The sequence below is a fragment of the Saimiri boliviensis genome, chromosome 18, assembly GCF_048565385.1.
Source record: "Saimiri boliviensis isolate mSaiBol1 chromosome 18, mSaiBol1.pri, whole genome shotgun sequence".
NCBI lineage: Eukaryota > Metazoa > Chordata > Mammalia > Primates > Cebidae > Saimiri > Saimiri boliviensis.
This window is the reverse complement of record NC_133466.1, coordinates 12502430-12520621: the sequence shown is the minus strand read 5'-3', so window position 1 is coordinate 12520621 and position 18192 is coordinate 12502430. Positions and strand designations below refer to the sequence as shown.

General features: G+C 46.2%; 1 long non-coding RNA gene across 1 annotated transcript in view; it reads right to left on the bottom strand.

The window, feature by feature from the left end:
* Positions 1-611: 611 nt before the first annotated feature.
* Positions 612-18192, bottom strand: part of LOC141582027 (uncharacterized) — a 177244-nt gene continuing 159663 nt past the window's right edge. The window contains exon 3 of the long non-coding RNA XR_012514867.1: positions 612-2168. This is a non-coding gene — a long non-coding RNA (uncharacterized LOC141582027). The remainder of the gene's footprint in view (positions 2169-18192) is intronic.

Below are 18192 nucleotides of genomic sequence, written 5' to 3'. Positions count from 1 at the left end.
GAACAAAAGCTGCCTCCTTCAGTCCCTTGGGTAGACTTTGAGCACACTAAAAATCCAGACCTTGAGGCCTAAGACTGACCTTAACATTAAACAAATTCATGATTGGATACTTTGTTCTAATCCTTTGTGAAGCAAACTCTTTGGATTTTTAAAAAATGCTACTGGATAAATCTTTCCAACGAGAAGCTTAAGAATATCTCCCTCAGTAGCTCCCACAAAGCATCCGTGTCAATGTCAGTGACAGAATGCGAATGATATTGCAGGGAGTGGGCGGTGGTTGCATCTTGCGATTCAGACAGCCAGTGAAAACCTTAACATTAAGTATCCTTAAAAAAAAAAAAAACCCTCAGTGGTTGTATTTATCCTGAATGCAAAACTGTCCCCTTTGTTGAGATGGGCTGAACTAACACAGCCCGGAGAACAATGTTGAGGCTGCTGGCGGGCCATGTGCTAATGTGCTCATGCATTACAGGCTGCAACAGATGGCTGTGAGAACACCCGGCCCGCCCTGCCTGGGTCAGGATGCAGAGCCCAACGCCGGCTTCCAGCGCTGTCCGGCTGTGAAAACACTGCTTCTCTCGGCTGGCCTCGGGGAGGCCGGCTATGTCTGTTCTACCCGATTCAAGGGCAAAGGTGCAAGGGAATAATGATCAGGGGTTTGTTTGAACCGTGTTACAGAACTGAAAAGTGTTTTCATACAATTGAAAGTCAGAAAATGGGAGCCACTTGCTATATTGTTCTGTCGTGTTAGCTCACGGGCTTCGCTCATATAATCTTTTTTTGTTAAGAAAAAGAAGCCACACCTCATGTTTTTATTGTTTTATTTTTCTCACTTTTATTTTAGGCTCGGATACAGGTGCAGGTTTGTCATACAGGTAAATTGCACGGGGGTTTGATGTACAGGTATTTTTGTCACCAGGTAATAAGCATAGTACCTGATCGGTAGTTTTTTGGTCCTCTCTCTCCTCCCATCCTCCACCCTCAAATAGGCCCCAGTGTGTGTTATTCCCTTCTTTGTGTTCATATGTACTCAGTGTTTAGTTCCCACTTACACGTGAGAACATGCACTGTTTGGTTTTCTGTTCTTGTGTTGGTTTGCTTAGGATAATGGCCTCCAGCGCCACCCATGTTCCTGCCAAAGACATGATCTCATTTTTTATGGCTGCATAGTATTCCATGGTGTATATGTACCACATTTTCTCTATCTAGTCCATTGCTGATGGGCATTTAGGTTGAGTCCCTGTCTTTGCTATTGTGAATAGTGCTGCAGTGAACACATACATGCATCTTTACAGTAGGGAGATTTAATCTTCTCCTATGACCAGGATGTGGTGTTTTGAGTATAGTTCGAATTTTTCTTCCCTTCCCTCTGACAAGTCTCTCTTCAATCCTTCCCTAGATCCCAGTAAATCTGTGAGAAAGCAAAAATAAACCCCCCTGTCCCCCACACCAAAACCAAGCCAAAACAAACAAAAAATCCACCAGGATTTCCTGTAACTACGAAGCAAGGTTACAGAAGAATTCCTTTAGAAACATGTTTGCAAAAGTATGTTGTCCCTGTATCCCTGCAAATGAGAAGAAAACCAACATTAACCATCACCTTTGCTCTTCTCATCCCACCCTGAAGCAAAGGCTCAGGCAGGTGTGGCTGGTCCAGCAGCTCAAGGCCCAGTGTCCTGGGAGAAAACATGGGGGTCACTGGCTCTCTTTGGTTGTGGACCCACAGAGCCAGCCCAAGCTTCCCAGGCAGCCCTGCCTTCTTCTCCAGCTCATACCCCAGAGCCGGGCACTGGAACTCACTCACTCAGAGCAAGGCCCTCTGGGATGAGGGTGGTACCTCAGAGATGTCCACCAGATACGTGCAGAGGCAGACAAGCTGCACAGACACACAGAGTCAGATGGACCATCAACCCCTATGCTCAACGCTCTGAAACAGATAAGCAGACGCTTGGCTGGCTGTGGTCTTCGAAGTTGGTGTAAGTTTCCTGGCGTTCATATGGGAGCACTGGAAAGCTGGCATGTGGATTAGTGATGTAGAATGGTGTCCAGCCTACAGTGAGCTGTAAGCTCCCGGCAAGCCTGTCTGTTACACCCAGCATTCCTTCTGTTCATGCCACTGCATGGATAAGCATGGTGTCTCCAGGAAGCCCTGTCAAAACACACGTTGCCTGGGAAGGAATACATAGCAAGTCATTGGCACTGGTTAGTCTATAAGGTACTGTTGATACCATGAAGTGGGGCAGTGACAGCCTGGAAAGGTAAATTTTACCTGGAAGGGAAGCAGCGAAAGTAGTACAGAAGGAGAACTTGAGATTAACAGGGCTGGTGCCATGAGGTTCAGATGCAGGCTATGGGGAAGGGCATTTGAAGGCTTTAGTGGTGAGGATGCAGGTTAGATGCCATAACCAGGAAAGTTCCAAGACAGCACCTTAAATAAAGTTACAGTCTAGGGCAGGCGTCCCCAAACTACGGCCCGCGGGCCGCATGCAGCCCCCTGAGGCCATTTATCCGGCCCCCCGCCGCACTTCAGGAAGGGGTACCTCTTTCATTGGTGGTCAGTGAGAGGAGCACAGTATGTGGTGGCCCTCCAACGGTCTGAGGGACAGTGAACTGGCCCCCTGTGTAAAAAGTTTGGCCCAGGGCTGGTCTGAAATCTTCATGATATGAACAGCCCAATTCCCTCCCTCTTGTTCTTCTGCCTCCTCAACACAGTCTCCATCTTGCTACTCCAAGCCCGCCATCATGCCCATATTCTGGGAAGCAGCATGGAGCAGGGAGAGTTCTCCTTCCTTTTAAAGTACAAACCAAGAATGGCATACATCACTTCCGCTTGTATTCCCTGGGGCAGAACCTAGACACTGGGTCACATCAAACTATAACATAGGTCGGAAAACGTGGGCTTCATCTGGGTGGCCATGTGCTAGCTAAAACCTTTACTAAAAAGGGAGGGCAGACACTGGGGACAAGAAGTAGTCTGTGTCACAGTAGGCTGAGGAAGGGAGGTCCCCCTCAAAGAGCTCTGCCTCCACGGCATCTGACTCCCAGTCTATACACAACGCATATTGGTTGTGGACCAAACTCAGGCTGAAACCAGCATCCAGCATTCTCAGGGAAAGGGAGTAAATTTCTTTTCTTTTTTTCTTTCTTCCTTTTTTTTTTTTTTTTTTGAGACAGTTTTGCTTTTGTCACCCAGGCTGGAGTGCAATGGCATAGTCTCAGCTCACTGCAAACTCCGCCTCCCAGGTTCAAATGATTCTCCTGCCTCAGCCTCCTGAGTAGCTGGGACTACAGGTGCCCACTACCACACCTGGCTAATTTTTGTATTTTAAGTAGAGACAGAGTTTCACTATGACAGTCAGGCTGGTCTCAAACTCCTGACCTCATGATCCACCCGCCTTGGCCTCCCGAAGTGCTGGGATTACAAGTGTGAGCTTTCATGGCTTTTTAAAGGTTCATCTTGAAAAGTTTTTTTCAGCCTGACAACCATCTTCCCCACCAACCATTTTCTTCTGCTTCTTAAACTTCCAGGTCAGGGATTCTCTGGTATATTAAAAGGGGCTCAGCTGATGGCCCTTGGCTCCACTGTGCCCTGTTAGCCAAGTGCCTGTCCTGGTGCAGTGACCCAGACATGCAAGAGAAAGGCTCTGGGTGTGGGCAGCACTGTCTGCTAGAACTCCCAGGATGATGGAAATATTCTGTATCTGTGCTGGCCAATATGGTGGCCACAGGTCACTATCAAGCACTCAAAATGTGGCCAGGGTGACTGTGGAACTGAATTTTCAGTTTTATTTGATTTTAATTAACTTTAACTTCAGTAGCCACATGTGGCTGTTGTTTGCTATATTGGATAGTGACGCTCTACAAGGAGAGGCCACAGGATCTATGGACCTCACCAGGTGCATCATCCACCCTGGATTTCCCCTGCTAAAACCCATATAATCTGGCCAGGCTCAAAATGCGGAGGGTCTTCTCAAAGTCAGAAGTATGGCTTTTGCCATAAAACATTATTTGTATTAATTCCATTTGCAAGAAAAGACATTCAGGGCCAGCTGAGGTCATCTGATTTCTGAAGAATCCCAGAGTTGGAACTGTTGGCCAACTGCCTGTAGACATCTGTGACAATAAGCTTACATCACTGCCCTTACCCCTCCCTAACCCACTCCCAACACCTCCAACTCTTGTTTCTATCTTTCCTCTTCATAAAACTCATTTTCCATTTTCCCCTCCAACCTAAGTCAGGAGCACTAGGGCCTTATCAAGAGTTAAGAAAAGCACATCATGTTTCCTTTGATGACTTCCTCATTAAGTTGCCCACACTTCTCCCCCTACTCAAATAGTTGAAGATGGGAGTTTCAAAGGCTTTGTCTTAGAAGGTATGCCTACCGTCCAGAAAAACTTTCCCGGGTCTTTGATGACCTTCTGGAAAGTTATTTAATTTTCCCAAGATCTGTTGTAGATAAACAAATTCTTTGGGTAGGAAGGATAGACTTGGCACAAGCTCAAGGGCAAAAGTATGACTAGGTTAATACAGAGGTTGTTGACTCTTCTTCAGGGATTATCAATAATGGCCCTATTACATTTGGGGCCAAATACTTCTTTGTGGTGGGGGCTGTCCTGTGAAGTATAGGGTGTTTAGTATCCCTGGCCCCCACTTGCAGACAGTAGTACCCTGTCTCCAGCTGGGAAAACTAAAAATGTCACCAGACATCACCAAGCATCCCGTGGGAGACAAAATCTCCCCCAGCTGAAAATCCCTGCTCCACTTCCATTTACCATCCACACTGAGCTGAGACAAGAGAGCAGAAGAGGAAAGAGCCACACCAAGCCATCCATTTCTATTTGAATCCTCTTTCTTGTTTACCTTTTTTTTTTCTTTTCTTTTCTTTTTGAGATGGAGTTTTGCTCTTGTCGCCCAGGCTGGAGTGCAGTGGTGCAATCTCAGCTCACCGCAACCTCCGCCTCCTGGGTTTAAGTAATTCTCCTGACTCAGACTCCTGAGTAGCTGGGATTACAGGCATGCGCCACCATTCCCAGCTAATTTTTCTTTTCTAATTTTTTTTTTATTTTTAATAGAGATGGAGTTTCTCATCTGATCTCATTTGAGATCAGGCTGGTCTCAAACTCCCAACCTCAGGTGATCCGCCGCCTTGGCCTCCCAAAGTGCTCAATTACAGGCATGAGCCACCATGCCTGGCTACGATGCTTATTAGTAATGGACTTTTGCATCTAAACTCTTGAGAAGTGAGAGGAGGGGAGGACGTGGTGATTTTGCCTACATATCCCTGGAACATATTTTGAAGCTAAGAAAGGTAGATCTGAAAATGTCAGGCGCTTGATTCATTTGGTTTCCTACATGGTAACTGTTTAAAATTAAGAGACAACGGGCTCTGATATGACTCGCCAATGTACACTGAATTCAATAAATATTAGTAAGACAAGATCCTACTGATTGTGCTGTTACCGTATGCTAAGCATTGTTACCGATGTCCTGATTCAATGACTATTTTTATTCCTACTTTACCCATGAGGAATCGGAAGCAGAGGGATCACACAGTGAGCTGTGGAGATGGGATTCAAGATCCCGGGCATGTAAGGATTGTGCTGTATGAGCAGACCAAAAAAGTATGCATGGCCCCTCTAAATTTTCTTCTTAAAAGTAAGGATTTTTAAATTAACTTTTCACTGTGGAATAATTCTAGATTCACAGAAAAGGTGCAATAATGGTACAGAAATTTCCTGTGTATACTTCACCCGGCTTCCTCTACTGTTCATGTCTTTCCTAACCTTGGTGCCTTTGTCACAACTAAGAAGTTAACATGGATGGCCGCGTGCAGTGGCTCACGCTTGTCATCACAGCACTTTGGGAAGCTGAGGCTGGCAGATTGCTTGAGTCCAGGACTTCAAAACCAGCCTGGCAATATGTCAAAACCCCATCTCTGCAGAAAATTCCAAAATCAGCCAGGTGTGGCGGTGCACACCTTTAGTCCTAGCTATTTGGGAGGCTGACGTGGTGAAGACCAATTGAACCCAGGAGGCTGAGCCCGCAGTGAGCTGTGATCACACCACTACACACCAGCCTGGGTGACAGAATGAGACCCTGTCTAAAAAAAGAAAGAAAGAAATTAACATGGTTATGATGACATTAACTAAACCACAGATTCCGTTCAGATTTCACCAGTTTTTTTACGAGTCTTTTGTCTGTTCCAGAGAAGAACAGAGGTATCCAATATGGGACAGCACACTGCATTTAGTTGGGGTTTATTTTTAATAGTGTTGACCAGACTTGCCGCTCACAACCCCTTCTATCTCAAAGCAGTTAAGATGCTGCTTCTAGAGAAGATGTCATACAAAAATTCCACTGTTGTGTGAAATGGACACAGAGAAAGCTAATCACCACTGTATTAAGGATTGGCAGAAGGAGATTTATGGGATTAGGGGGGAAATCAGGTGAGCCTGGCACACTGGGAGGAAGTATTAATATCCCTGAGAGTGGAACAGGGCTGGAACACCCTGAGGGATGCACAATTAAAGCACAACAGATGACAACTCCCCTGAAAAGGGATGGGATGAGAAAGAGAAGTATCACAGAGAACTGCTCAGAGAAGCGAAGGTCCATTTTACAAAGTGGCAAGAGAAAAGAGACTCTGCCTAGTAAATCCGCTTAGTGGGAGACTAACTGCAGGTGTGACTTAGACTGCTGAGTGGTTAAGACTTTACAAGGGAAAAGTGAGAGAGAGAAGAGACAGAAATGTATGCCAGATGCATATCTGCATATAGAAGAGACATGTCTGTTTCAGACCTGCCCACAACCTGAACAAGCCCCATTTCTGCAGTTACAAAGAGCTCACTCAATCCTAAGCCTGCACTGTATGCATTCAGAATCCACCTCATCAGGGTCAACAGACAAGGAACCTGTACTTAAAGACACTGCCAGTGTGCCTTTCTGAATCGCTTAGAAATCCAGAGCCATTCTTAGAAAACAAGGGTTAGGCCCCAGCATGCAAGATAACATACAACAAATTTCTCTCTCCGAAACTTCTCGTGTATTATCCTGCCCACATTGTGTCCAAGAGGTAACTGGCATTTGCTATGATTTTTTATAAGAACTATAAAACAATGCAAGAGAAGAGGGGTGAGATCAGAAGACTGGAAAACAAGGAAAGATGATATGGTAGGAAGCAGACTCTCTCCAGCTGGCATATGGCATCAGCCCCCTACCCCTTGCCTCTTTCCCCACCCCCCAACTCTATCTTCACCTTTCTCCATACGCATGTTCCTCTTTTAAAGTGTTAATTTCTTTTTTTTTTCCCTGGGACAAGAGAGTACAATAAACAGTAGGTAAGAAAAGCATGACTCTTACCAGGAGAGTTGGTGTCATCCAGTCTTCTCCAAATCAAAGCACAAAGTTTCCAGAAATACATAGAATTCAAGCAATCTAACATGTCACGGAACAAACCCAAACCCTAACCTTCATGCTAATGAAATCACAAGAAATAAATGCATGGGAGATTTGCATGAAGGTGACTGAAATTAATAAACTATATCATGCCCCATTGGAAAGGATCGAAGAGCAGATGCTAACTTTGCTGACCTGACAACAAGTGAAGTGGTGATTAGTCCATGCTGCAATGACTTGCTGACCTGGTGAGCACCATCTGAAAGCAGTCCAATTTAAGTCAGCAACCATGGTGTCAGGGCTGGAGGGAGACAAAGTTCTCCCAATGAGGTTCATGCCCTTCTCTCTGGAAAGACCAGCAAAAGAGTCAACAGAGTAGCTCATAACACCAAATAATGTTGTTCTACACGTAGGAGACAACAGAGGTGTCCTGGATGTCTTAGGAGAGGGGAAGAGAAAGAACACACGAGGGGCCCAAAAGCCAGGGAAGGCTTCAGGAAAGAGCAAGATTTCAACTGGCCCCGATAGATGAATCACATTGAAGCAGGGAATTGAGGGATGCTAACAGTTAGACCACTCTTGGGTTGATTCTGCTCAGAGCATTCTAGAATCCTTCTGATGATGGAAAGAGCAAAATCAGCTCACGGTATGGGGTTAGACCTGTGCTCCACTGTCAGAGCTCATGAACCCTGGCACATCCATGGCAGGGCCTGACCCCAAACCTAGAGTCAACCTCTTCAGGGGTTAGTTCCAAGAATTTGTATGTTTGTAATTACCCAGTGATTCTGATCTAATAACCCCATCTCAAAGATGAAGAAACTGAGGCCCCAAGAAAAGATGTGATTGGCCCATGGGGCAGATACTATGAATTCATTTAGGATGTGACTTTTCAACCATTTCTCCAGTGCTCCTCCATGAAGGGTGTGCTCTGAATCCCCACCTGCAGAGGCAAACAAGGTCACCCTACACCCTTCTTTGGCTGGATCCCATCTCCTCAGCAGGGTTCAGAGGATGTAATAGTGCATGGCAGCTTCTCTGCTCCATTGTTAACAATCCACTCATCTGGAAGAAAAAGCAGCAGCTTCTTCCACCACCCTGGAATTGAAGCATTTGTCCTTAGTGAAGCAGGGGATGGTAAACAAACAAACAAACAAAAATCCACCATTACAGTTTTGCCTTTTCCTGCAGGTCCTTTGGACTCAGGCTGAGAACCTGCCTCAGCGGCAGAGATGCTATGTCTAAAGAAGGGCTGCCATCTCACCCCTTAATCCAAACCTCACTCTCTCAAGGCTTGCCAGAGGCCAGTCTGTCATCATAGGCGGTCCTTGCGGATGCATCTAAGTTCTTTCCCCGTTTTTGAAAGGATGTGTGTGAACATGCAAATTCTGCTCTGTTTCAGCCAAAACAGAAAAATAGGATCACATTCCTAAATCCTCGAAAGCCGCTCCCTGCTCCTCCCATCATTTCCTAATATCCCACTCCTATGTTCTCCTGCAAGACGTGCAGCTCCTCTGTTAACTGACTGCACCCAAGCAGACCTTGTTAAGACCAACTCTCAACTGTCTTAAACAAGCTGCCCCCACCCACCATCTCGGTCCCCGCTAGACCACCCCCATCTTTTCTGTTTCCAAAGAGATTTTCATGCCTTTTGTTCCAAAGATGATTCCTCCCGGGGCAGGGATCTCTGACCACCTGGTCCTGTGCACACCCCCTGTCCCCTGCACTGATGCCCTTTGCCCTGACATCCCTTCAGCTTTGCTAGGACAAGGGTCTCTGGCAAGGGGCTGAGGCCACTGGCTTAGTGGGGTTCAGAGATCACACATTTATTTCATGTGTGTTTCATCCTTGCTTCCTACTAACACTGAAAACCTGTCAGTTACTCATTCGTTCATCAAATATGAAGCACCTATTGGATACCAGGCACTGCATGAAGCCCTGGGATGGCTGGGAGGTTGCTACGGCTTTTTCTATATTAAGGTCCAACACAACAGATTGAAGAAATGATTTAAGAATCAAAATTGGAGCTGACTCAAGAAGTGGATAGAAGAATCCAAGTGACTGCAAAGACTTTTTTGTCTTTTTGTAAATAAACAGTTATCAGGAGATAAGAAAAAACATGTCACAAACGCTGTCTGGGTCCAGAGAATTTAGTTGGTTGTATGTGAGGCTTTAGGCACAGAGCTTCATTGGGTTCTATTCATTCAATGCACAAGTATTCAGTGATTCCCATGTTGAAGAGTCTTTCCTTTCCATAGGATATCTGGAATACAAGGCGTATGGGATCATGGTGATGGGGCTTTAAAACCCTACAGTGGCTCATGCCTGTAATCCCAGCACTTTGGGAGGCTGAGGTGGGTGGATCACAAGGTCAAGAGATTGAGATCATCCTGGCCAACATGGTAAAACCTGTCTCTACTAAAATACAAAAAAATTAGCCAGGCTTGGTGGTGCATGCCTGTAGTCCCAGCTACTCAGGAGGCTGAGGCAGGGGAACCACTTGAAACCAGGAGGTGGAGGTTGCAATGAGCGGAGACTGTGCCACTGCATTTTAACCTGGTGACAGAGCAAGACTCTGTCTCAAAAAAGAAAAAAAAAAAAAAAACCCAACAGGTATGAAAATGTTCTAGAGGTATACTGTACAATGACATGACACTCCTGAACAGTCACTGTAATTAAAAATGGTTATGATCATAAATTTCAGTATGTGTGTTTTATCATCATTTTTACAAAACCTGACAGGTCCTTCCAATAGCCCTCCCCTGAGGAAAACAAGCCCATTTTCCTATGCACACTGGCTCGTGGGCAGTGCCAGGAAAGACCCATTTCCTAGCAGCAGTCCCAGCACGAAGGAGCCAACAGGGGTGAGGGGTGGTCCAGGGGTCCCAGGTAGAGGGGCCAGGACATTTGAGGCTGCCTCATCTGTGCGTATGTGTTAGGGACAGAGCCAATAAGAGACAGATGAGCCACAGACCCTACCTGCTCTATAGGCAAAAGCCAATCACAGCCAGGGATCCCAACATTTGGGTGAATGCTAATTGAGGCTTTTATTTCTTATTTTGTGAAGATGGCTGAAATTTTCTTTTCTTTACTTCTCAGAATTCTGCCTGGCCTACTAGATGCCTAGCTCTTAAAAGGAGCTTGTTCTCTGCACTGATGGTCTCCGGCAGAGTTTCAGAGGGTTGGGCGGGGCGGTGGTGAAGAGGAGGCAGTCCTACACTTTAAGTGAGTGAGCTTGCTTCATTCTTGAAATTCACCAGGTGAGGATGAACAGGTTCAATGCAAAGTTCATTTTTCAATTCATTCTATCTCATCAACTGAGTACCTACTCTGGGATCATCGACTATATAGAAATCAGGACTTGAAATGGTCCTTTGCCACCTCCTCCCTTCTCATGGACCACAGAAAAACCGCTCTGGGCAGGGCCAGGGCTAGTTTCAGGTGCGTGCCACCCATCGGGTCAGTGGCCTAGAGCCCGGGGCTTAGAAGAGCCTTGAACTTCGGTCAATGCTCTGCTGTCAGCCCTTACTGACACTTTTTTTTTTTTTTTTTTTTGAGACAGTTTTGCTCTTGTTACCCAGGCTGCAGTGTAATGGCACAACCTCGGCTCACTGCAACCTCCGCCTCCTGGGTTCAAGGATTCTCCTGCCTCAGCCTCCTGAATAGCTGGGATTGCAGGCATGGGCCACCACACCCAGATAATTTTGTATTTTTAGCAGAGACAGGGTTTCACTATGTTGGTCAGGCTGGTCTTGAACTCCCTGCCTCAGGTGATTCGCCCACCTTAGCCTCTCAGAGTGTTGGGAATACAGGCATGAGCCACCTCACCTGGCCCTTCTTGACTTTTAAACAAGGGGGCCCCATATTTACATTTTGTACTGAGGCTCAGAAATCCTGTAATTGGTTTTGCTCTTGGTAAGAAAAGACTCCTTGAGGTGGTTCCCACAGTTTTCCATATCCCAGCCATGACTTCACACAGGCCCCGCTTCCACGGCTGGAGCTACAGTTCTTTCCTGATCATAACTGTGGGAGGCAGGAGAAACTCACTTCTTAGGTCCTAACCCAAAATCATGTTTTTTTCCTGTTAAAAACTGCCGTTCATCTTAAAAGGAGCAACATAAGTCTTAAACAGGATTCAGTACTTCAGTTCAATGTGCTAAAATGATTCAGATTTAAAGTAAATTCTTTAGGTCGTGCAAAAGTAATTGTAGTTTTTGCCGATAAACTGCAATTACTTTTTTGTGTTTTGTTTTGTTTTGAGATGGAGTCTCACTCTGTTGCCCAGGCTGGAGTGCAGTGGCACCATCTCGGCTCACTGCAACCTCTGCTTCCTGGGCTCAAACGATTCTCCTGCCTCAGCTTCCCGAGTAGCTGGGGCTACAGGTGCCCGCCACCACAACCAATTAGTTTTTGCCTTTTTAGTAGAGACAGGGTTTCACGATGTTGGCCAGGCTGGTCTCTCAAACTCCTGACCTCAAGTGATCCACCGGCGTCAGCTTCCCAAAGTGCTGGGATTACAGACGTGAGCCACCACACTCAGCCTAAACTGCAAGCACTTTTGCAACAACCAAAATAAATTTTCCTACGAGTCTCACCTAGGCCTAAGGAAGGGAAGAGAAGGAAAGGGAAGGCCAACACAAGAAAAGCATCTTCACTGCTTACAACTCTGAAACATGGAGGCTCCCACGTCCTATACACTAACATCTCTGCTAATGTGTGAAATAAATTTCTGGCACAAAAATCCTAACCCATTCATTAAAAACAACAAGAGGCTGGGCGCAGTGGCTCATGCCAGTAATCCCAGAACTTTGGGAGGCTAAGATGGGCGGATCATCTGAGGTAGGGAGTTCAAGACCAGCCTAATCAACACGGAAAAACCCTGTCTCTACTAAAAATACAAAATTATCTGAGCATTGTGGTGCATGCCTGTAATCCCAGCTACTCAGGAGGCTGAGGCAGGAGAATTGCTTGAACCTGGGAGGCGGAGGTTGCAGAGATAACGCCATTGCACTCCAGCCTGGGCAACAAGAATGAAACTCCTTCTCCAAAAAAAACCAAAAACTAAAACAAAAACAGGAAAGCAAGTTCTACCAAACACCATAATCAACCCACTGATATTTACCGACAGCCTTCCCTTGCCCCCACTCCCAACCCCACTTCCATTGTGGGACTTAGAAGGATAAAATATTTTTTGTGAAGACAGCATTTGTTTACTTTTTTTTTAAGGGGCGAGAGTGCAAGATCTAAATCAATTCTAATATATTTCAAATATATTCATTATCATGCACTAAAAGCAAATTCCCATTTTGTGGTTCTCCAAGGAGAGTGACAGAGCCTTGTTTGTAACAGCCCCGGGCATAAGCAATCATTGTGTAGCTTAATTAGATATTCCCCGTGCTAGTGTGAGGGACATATGTCCATTCACTGTGACAAACGCCGACAGCGGCCGGCGCCTTCATGCTCCTGCTCTATGCAGATAAAGGCGACACAAGTGCGGGCTCTCCCAGGGACCTGTGGCCCCAGCCGGCCCGGCACAATCAACCCACATTCACCGATTGGTTCCAGTTTATTAACAGCCTATGAACTTCTCATCTGCTCCTGGACTGGTTAGGACTGTCACCTGCAACTGCCAGGCCAGAAATGGCTTTTCCACTCCTCAGGATCAGAGCAGATCTGGGTCTGCAGGGCCGGGCACGCTTTGCATTTTCCAACACAAAGAACAATGGATTTGAGGAGTTGTGAACTGCACGGGTGGAAAAGCAGATGTTTTAGGTGGGTCCGGACAGGAAGGCCACCCGACACTGTTAGAGGGAAGGCAACCAGAAGCTAAACTAAACTAGATCTGGCTAATTTTAAAAGCTACTTAAATAGTTATAGCTCCGATTTTTAAATATACCTTCAAATGAATAGGAGTGGAGGGGAGGGTCCCAGTGGGGAAAAGTCACGGCCCATGTCCTCACCTTCTCTTTGGAAAAGGCAAACTATGAAAACAGAGGATGAAGACTAGAATGTCCCTGGGTCCCCAGTATCTCTTCTATACCCCACCTTATAAGTCTGTCTCCACCTTCTTCTCAGAACCAAGTTCAACTTCTTTCAGCTGAAAACCTGTTTTGATCAGGAATTCTCCCTGACTTTTTTCTCCTCTAGGGAAACGTGTATTCGTTAGCTCAGGCTGTCATAACAAAGTGTAGCCAACCGGGTCGTTTAAGCAGCAGCCACCTATTGGCTCACAGTTCTGGAAGCCAGAAGCATAAAATCAAGCTGTCAATTGAGTTGGTTCCTTCCGTGAGGGAAGGATCTGTTGCAGGCCCCTCTTCTTGGCTTCTAGAAGGCTGCCTTCTCCATGGGTCTTCACGTCACCTTCCCTCCGTATGTGTCTGTCTCTTGTGCAAATTTCCCCTTTGCCAAAGGACACCTGTCACAATGGATTAGGGCCTACAATGATAAAATCATTTTAACTTGATTACCCCTAAAGATCCTACTTCCAAATGCAGTCACATTCCGAGGTACTGGGGGAGGGGTGTAGAATTCCAACATATCTTATTCCCAAAATATGTTGGGTTGGGAAAGATATTTTTCTTCCTTTTTTTTTTTTTTTAAGGGATCTAATACAAAAGCACCACTTAATGTAACTCCCCACGCAGACTGGAGATATATTAGGTACCCTGGCCAAATATCAACTCCAGCCCCTAAAATCACTGCAAAATCAAACCACCTTCAAACAGAGAGACCCTCTCTCTCTATTTTTGTGTTCTGTTTCATAGGGGCTCCTCTGGTGGAATCTGAGTGAGACAGCCTGGCCAATATAGTGAAACCCCGTCTCTACTAATGATACAAAAATTAGCCGAGTATGGTGGCCACGCCTGTAGTCCCAGCTACTTAGGAGGCTGAGGCAGAAGAATCGCTTGAACCCGGGAGGCGAAGTTTGCAGTGAGCCAAGATGGTGCCACCGCACTCCAGCCTGGGCAATGAAGTGAGACTCTGTCTCAATTAAACAAAAAACAAACAAAAAAAAAAGAGGTTATTTTTACTAGTTATCCTCCTTAGGCAGAAATGCATTGATCACATGGTCAACCTAGAAATGGGAAGTTGTTTTACACAAATTAAAACGAAACAAGTCTTTATTTTCATCTTATCCAAAGCTATTTCAGAGAATAAATAATTAGGAAGCGGCTGTCAAGAGAGGTAGATGAATGATTAGTTTTCCCAGATATCACTTCCTTCCACTCCCGCAGACCATAAGCTGGCAGAATTGATCAATAGGAACAATTTAAGAAGGCTGCCTATGGGCACTCCAATGAGCTTCTTCCCATCCCCATCAGTTGTAGATAGCCATGTGGTCGGAGAGAGGAAAACAGACAGAATGTCAACACAAGTATCAACTGGAAAGGTTCTCCCAAATTAAACAATTAGCCTGGAAGACAAACCCCAGTGTCTGACGAGGACTCAGTGGTCCATTCGTGAGGTGACTATGAATCCCTTCAAAGCAGCTCCCTTTGAATGCTTCTGTCGAAGTTTTCCATAATCTTTGGTGTCTGTGAGGTCAGCAGGTCAGGTTTTTATCACTCTAATATTGTTTCAAGAGTCAGGGATCAAGAGATTCCCAGAGTCACATGGCAGAGCAAAGACCAGAACCAGGGCTTCTGCCACTGGACTAGGCTCATCCCTTTCACTGTTCCAGACTGTTCTAGATTATTCCAGACTATTCCACACTGTTCCAGGGTCTCATTTGTGGCTTGAGGCCCAAAACAGGGAAGCTTGAAAAACTGCCACATACTGTTTTCAGGCATATTCCAAACGTCTAAGAGATCTGTAGAGCTATTTTGTCTTTACTATTAATGAAGGTGACAGCTGGCCACTGTCAACCTCACTGATGTGAAAATAAAATAACTCTACAAATCTCTTAGGCACAAGAACGGAAGCTGGGTGTGCCCCTGCATGAGGTTATTTCAGAGTCACCTGAAGGTCCTCCATCTCCCACCTCCCAAATTATAATTTTTTTGAACTTTTTATTTCCTTGGATGTCTTAAATATCCATAGAGCTTAACTGCAAATCTTTGTTAAAAAATTTAAAAACACGAGGAGCTTCCTCGACCATTTTCCTCCATGTGATATGCCTACGTCCAATACAGATACACCTACTCAAACCCACTTCCCCTGCCCAAAGGGCCAGAGAGCTCTTCCTGTTTTATGTGGTTGAGGGGGCAGTCAGACCCATGGAAACATTTTTACAGTTAGGAAACGCAGGTCAGAGTTACCCACACATAAGGATTGGGTGCTGTTTCAATTCTATATTATGGCAGAGCAAACTACCTCCAAACTTAGTGACTTAGGACCACCAGTTCATGATTTCTCATACCCTGAGGGGGGGGAGTCTGGAGAGAGTATAGCAGGGATGACTCCCTTTGCTCCATGTGTGGGGCCGGAAAGTCCATGATGGCTTCTTCCCTCCTGTGTCTGGTGCCTCAGCTAGGATCAGACAGGGTCACCACTTAATAATTGGCACAGACAGCTCGAATGGAGGGAGTTGGCCGGATCTGCTTGGTGGGGGGCTCACGGGGTCTTGGGTTAAGTTCTGAGGTTTTGGGTTCCTTTTCTCTCTCTCCACGTAGACCCAGGGCATCTCTCCCTCTCTTGATGTGGCCCCTCTGGCTGTGCCTCTAAAATGGCAGCTGGCTTCCAAAAACATAAAAGTGAAGGCTGCCAGACTTCCTTAAGGTTCTGGCCCAGAACAGGCATAACTTCATTTCTATTGCATTCCGTTGACTAAAGTGTGTCACACAGCCAGCCCAGATTGAATTTGGAAGGGAGTTACATAGCCATGCGTGCTGGAGGCATGCTGCAGAGGGGGCTGTCTTTGGAAGCCAGCTACCTTAGGAGCTCACTGCTTCCACCTTCGCTCCTGCAAGGGCCAAGCAGATAAGTCCCCATCTTTGAATGGTGCTCTCCTCAGGATAGCACAGGAGAGGCTAGGTCTACAATTTCCCCAGGGCAATTATTCTCGGCCACAAATCTCTTAGGTACAAGAACAGAATGAGAGCATGGGCAATGGATGAACATGGATGGCACCATCTAGCCAAGGACGGAAAACTCCCCCTGTGCAAATGTGAACAAAAGCAGTTTGCAGCATGTGAGCAATTGCTTAAGGTTGATAACAGCCTCAGGGGGAAGTACAGCATGAGAAACCAGAGGCTGTCTGGTCTTCATGGACTCGTAGTGGGGACATGTGCACATCTAGAAGAGGAGAACGGAGGATCTGACCGCCTTTGTGCAGCAAGCTGGAGTTGAGCTCCCTCGGGATCTGGCATCTGGTAATAAATGGAGGCTGGCTGCACACAAGCACTGTCTGTCTGAGGCTGTGCAGTAACCCCAGAAAGACAGCAGTGGACAGGATTCCCCTCAAACAGGAAAAGATAAACAGGAAGTGTTGGGTGGGGTATCAGAGTCTGTTATGTCCACTGCGGATGTTTGTTTCCCCAAGGTCACAGACACCTCTGTAAAAGATGTGTGGTTGGCCAAGCATGGTGGCTCGTGCCTATAATCCTCGCACTTTGGGAAGCTGAGGCTGGAGGATCACTTGAGGCCAGGAGTTCAAGACTAGTCTGGGAGGCCGGGTGCGGTGGCTCAAGCCTGTAATCCCAGCACTTTGGGAGGCCGAGGCGGGTGGATCACGAGGTCTAAAGATCGAGACCATCCTGGTCAACATGGTGAAACCCCATCTCTACTAAAAATACAAAAAAAAATTAGCTGCGCATGGTGGCGCGTGCCTGTAATCCCAGCTTCTCAGGAGGCTGAGGCAGGAGAATTGCCTGAACCCAGGAGGCGGAGGTTGCGGTGAGCCGAGATCGCGCCATTGCACTCCAGCCTGGGTAACAAGAGCGAAACTCCGTCTCAAAAAAAAAAAAAAAAAAAAAAAAAAAAAAACCTAGCTTGGGCAACATGGTGAGACTCATCTCTATGAAAAATAAAAAATAAAGACGTGTGGCAGAGATTTCTCTTTATGCAGCCAAACAGACTGAAGGTAGTTAAGAAACCTGATGGCTGGATTTTCATTCATTTGACAAGTACTTATCCAGGACTTTATATGTCCCAGGCACAGTCCTAGGCCCTAGGGACAAAAATTTTTATAATATAATTTTAGGCTGGAAAGAAAACAAAGCTTACAGGGAAAGCTTCTTGATGTAGCCCCAAGCAAGACCCTCTGACTTCTAATATGGCCACTGCTTCCAGAAACCTAAAAAGCTCAGGGGTCAGGTTGGGTGGAATCTTTTGGGCCCTTGGATTTGATTCGCCATGTGTTAGAAAGCTACCAAGGCTTTTGAGAGAGAGAACAGACAACCTGCCTGATTTACACTTTGTTTGGAGTGCAGGCTACAGTGGTCTCCTCCTATGTGTATTGGAGAAAGCTTGGATATTGGTCATTTATTCAGAAGAAAGTAAAAACTGAAGAGTCAAATGAGGCTACTCTAAATATTGTGAGACCCAGGAGAAAGAACAGAACTAAGACCCTGTGGCCCGTATCCCATCCTCTCTACACCCCCAGCTCCGTCTTGTGCTGCAAGCTCTGGATGGACCTGTCCCCATGTCCCTGAGCACCCGTGGAAAGGGTCACAGCCAGTCAAGACCCTAGTGGGCCCTCTGCAGGGCAGGCCCAGGGCAGGTGGTGGAGTCAGAGCATCCAGGGCAGCTCTGATTTCGGCCATGACCACACAGAACAGAGGGCAACAGGTATCCACTATCAGGCCATAATCTGGATGATCAGTGAATTCCCCACTGAGCACACAGCCTTCCACAGAGAT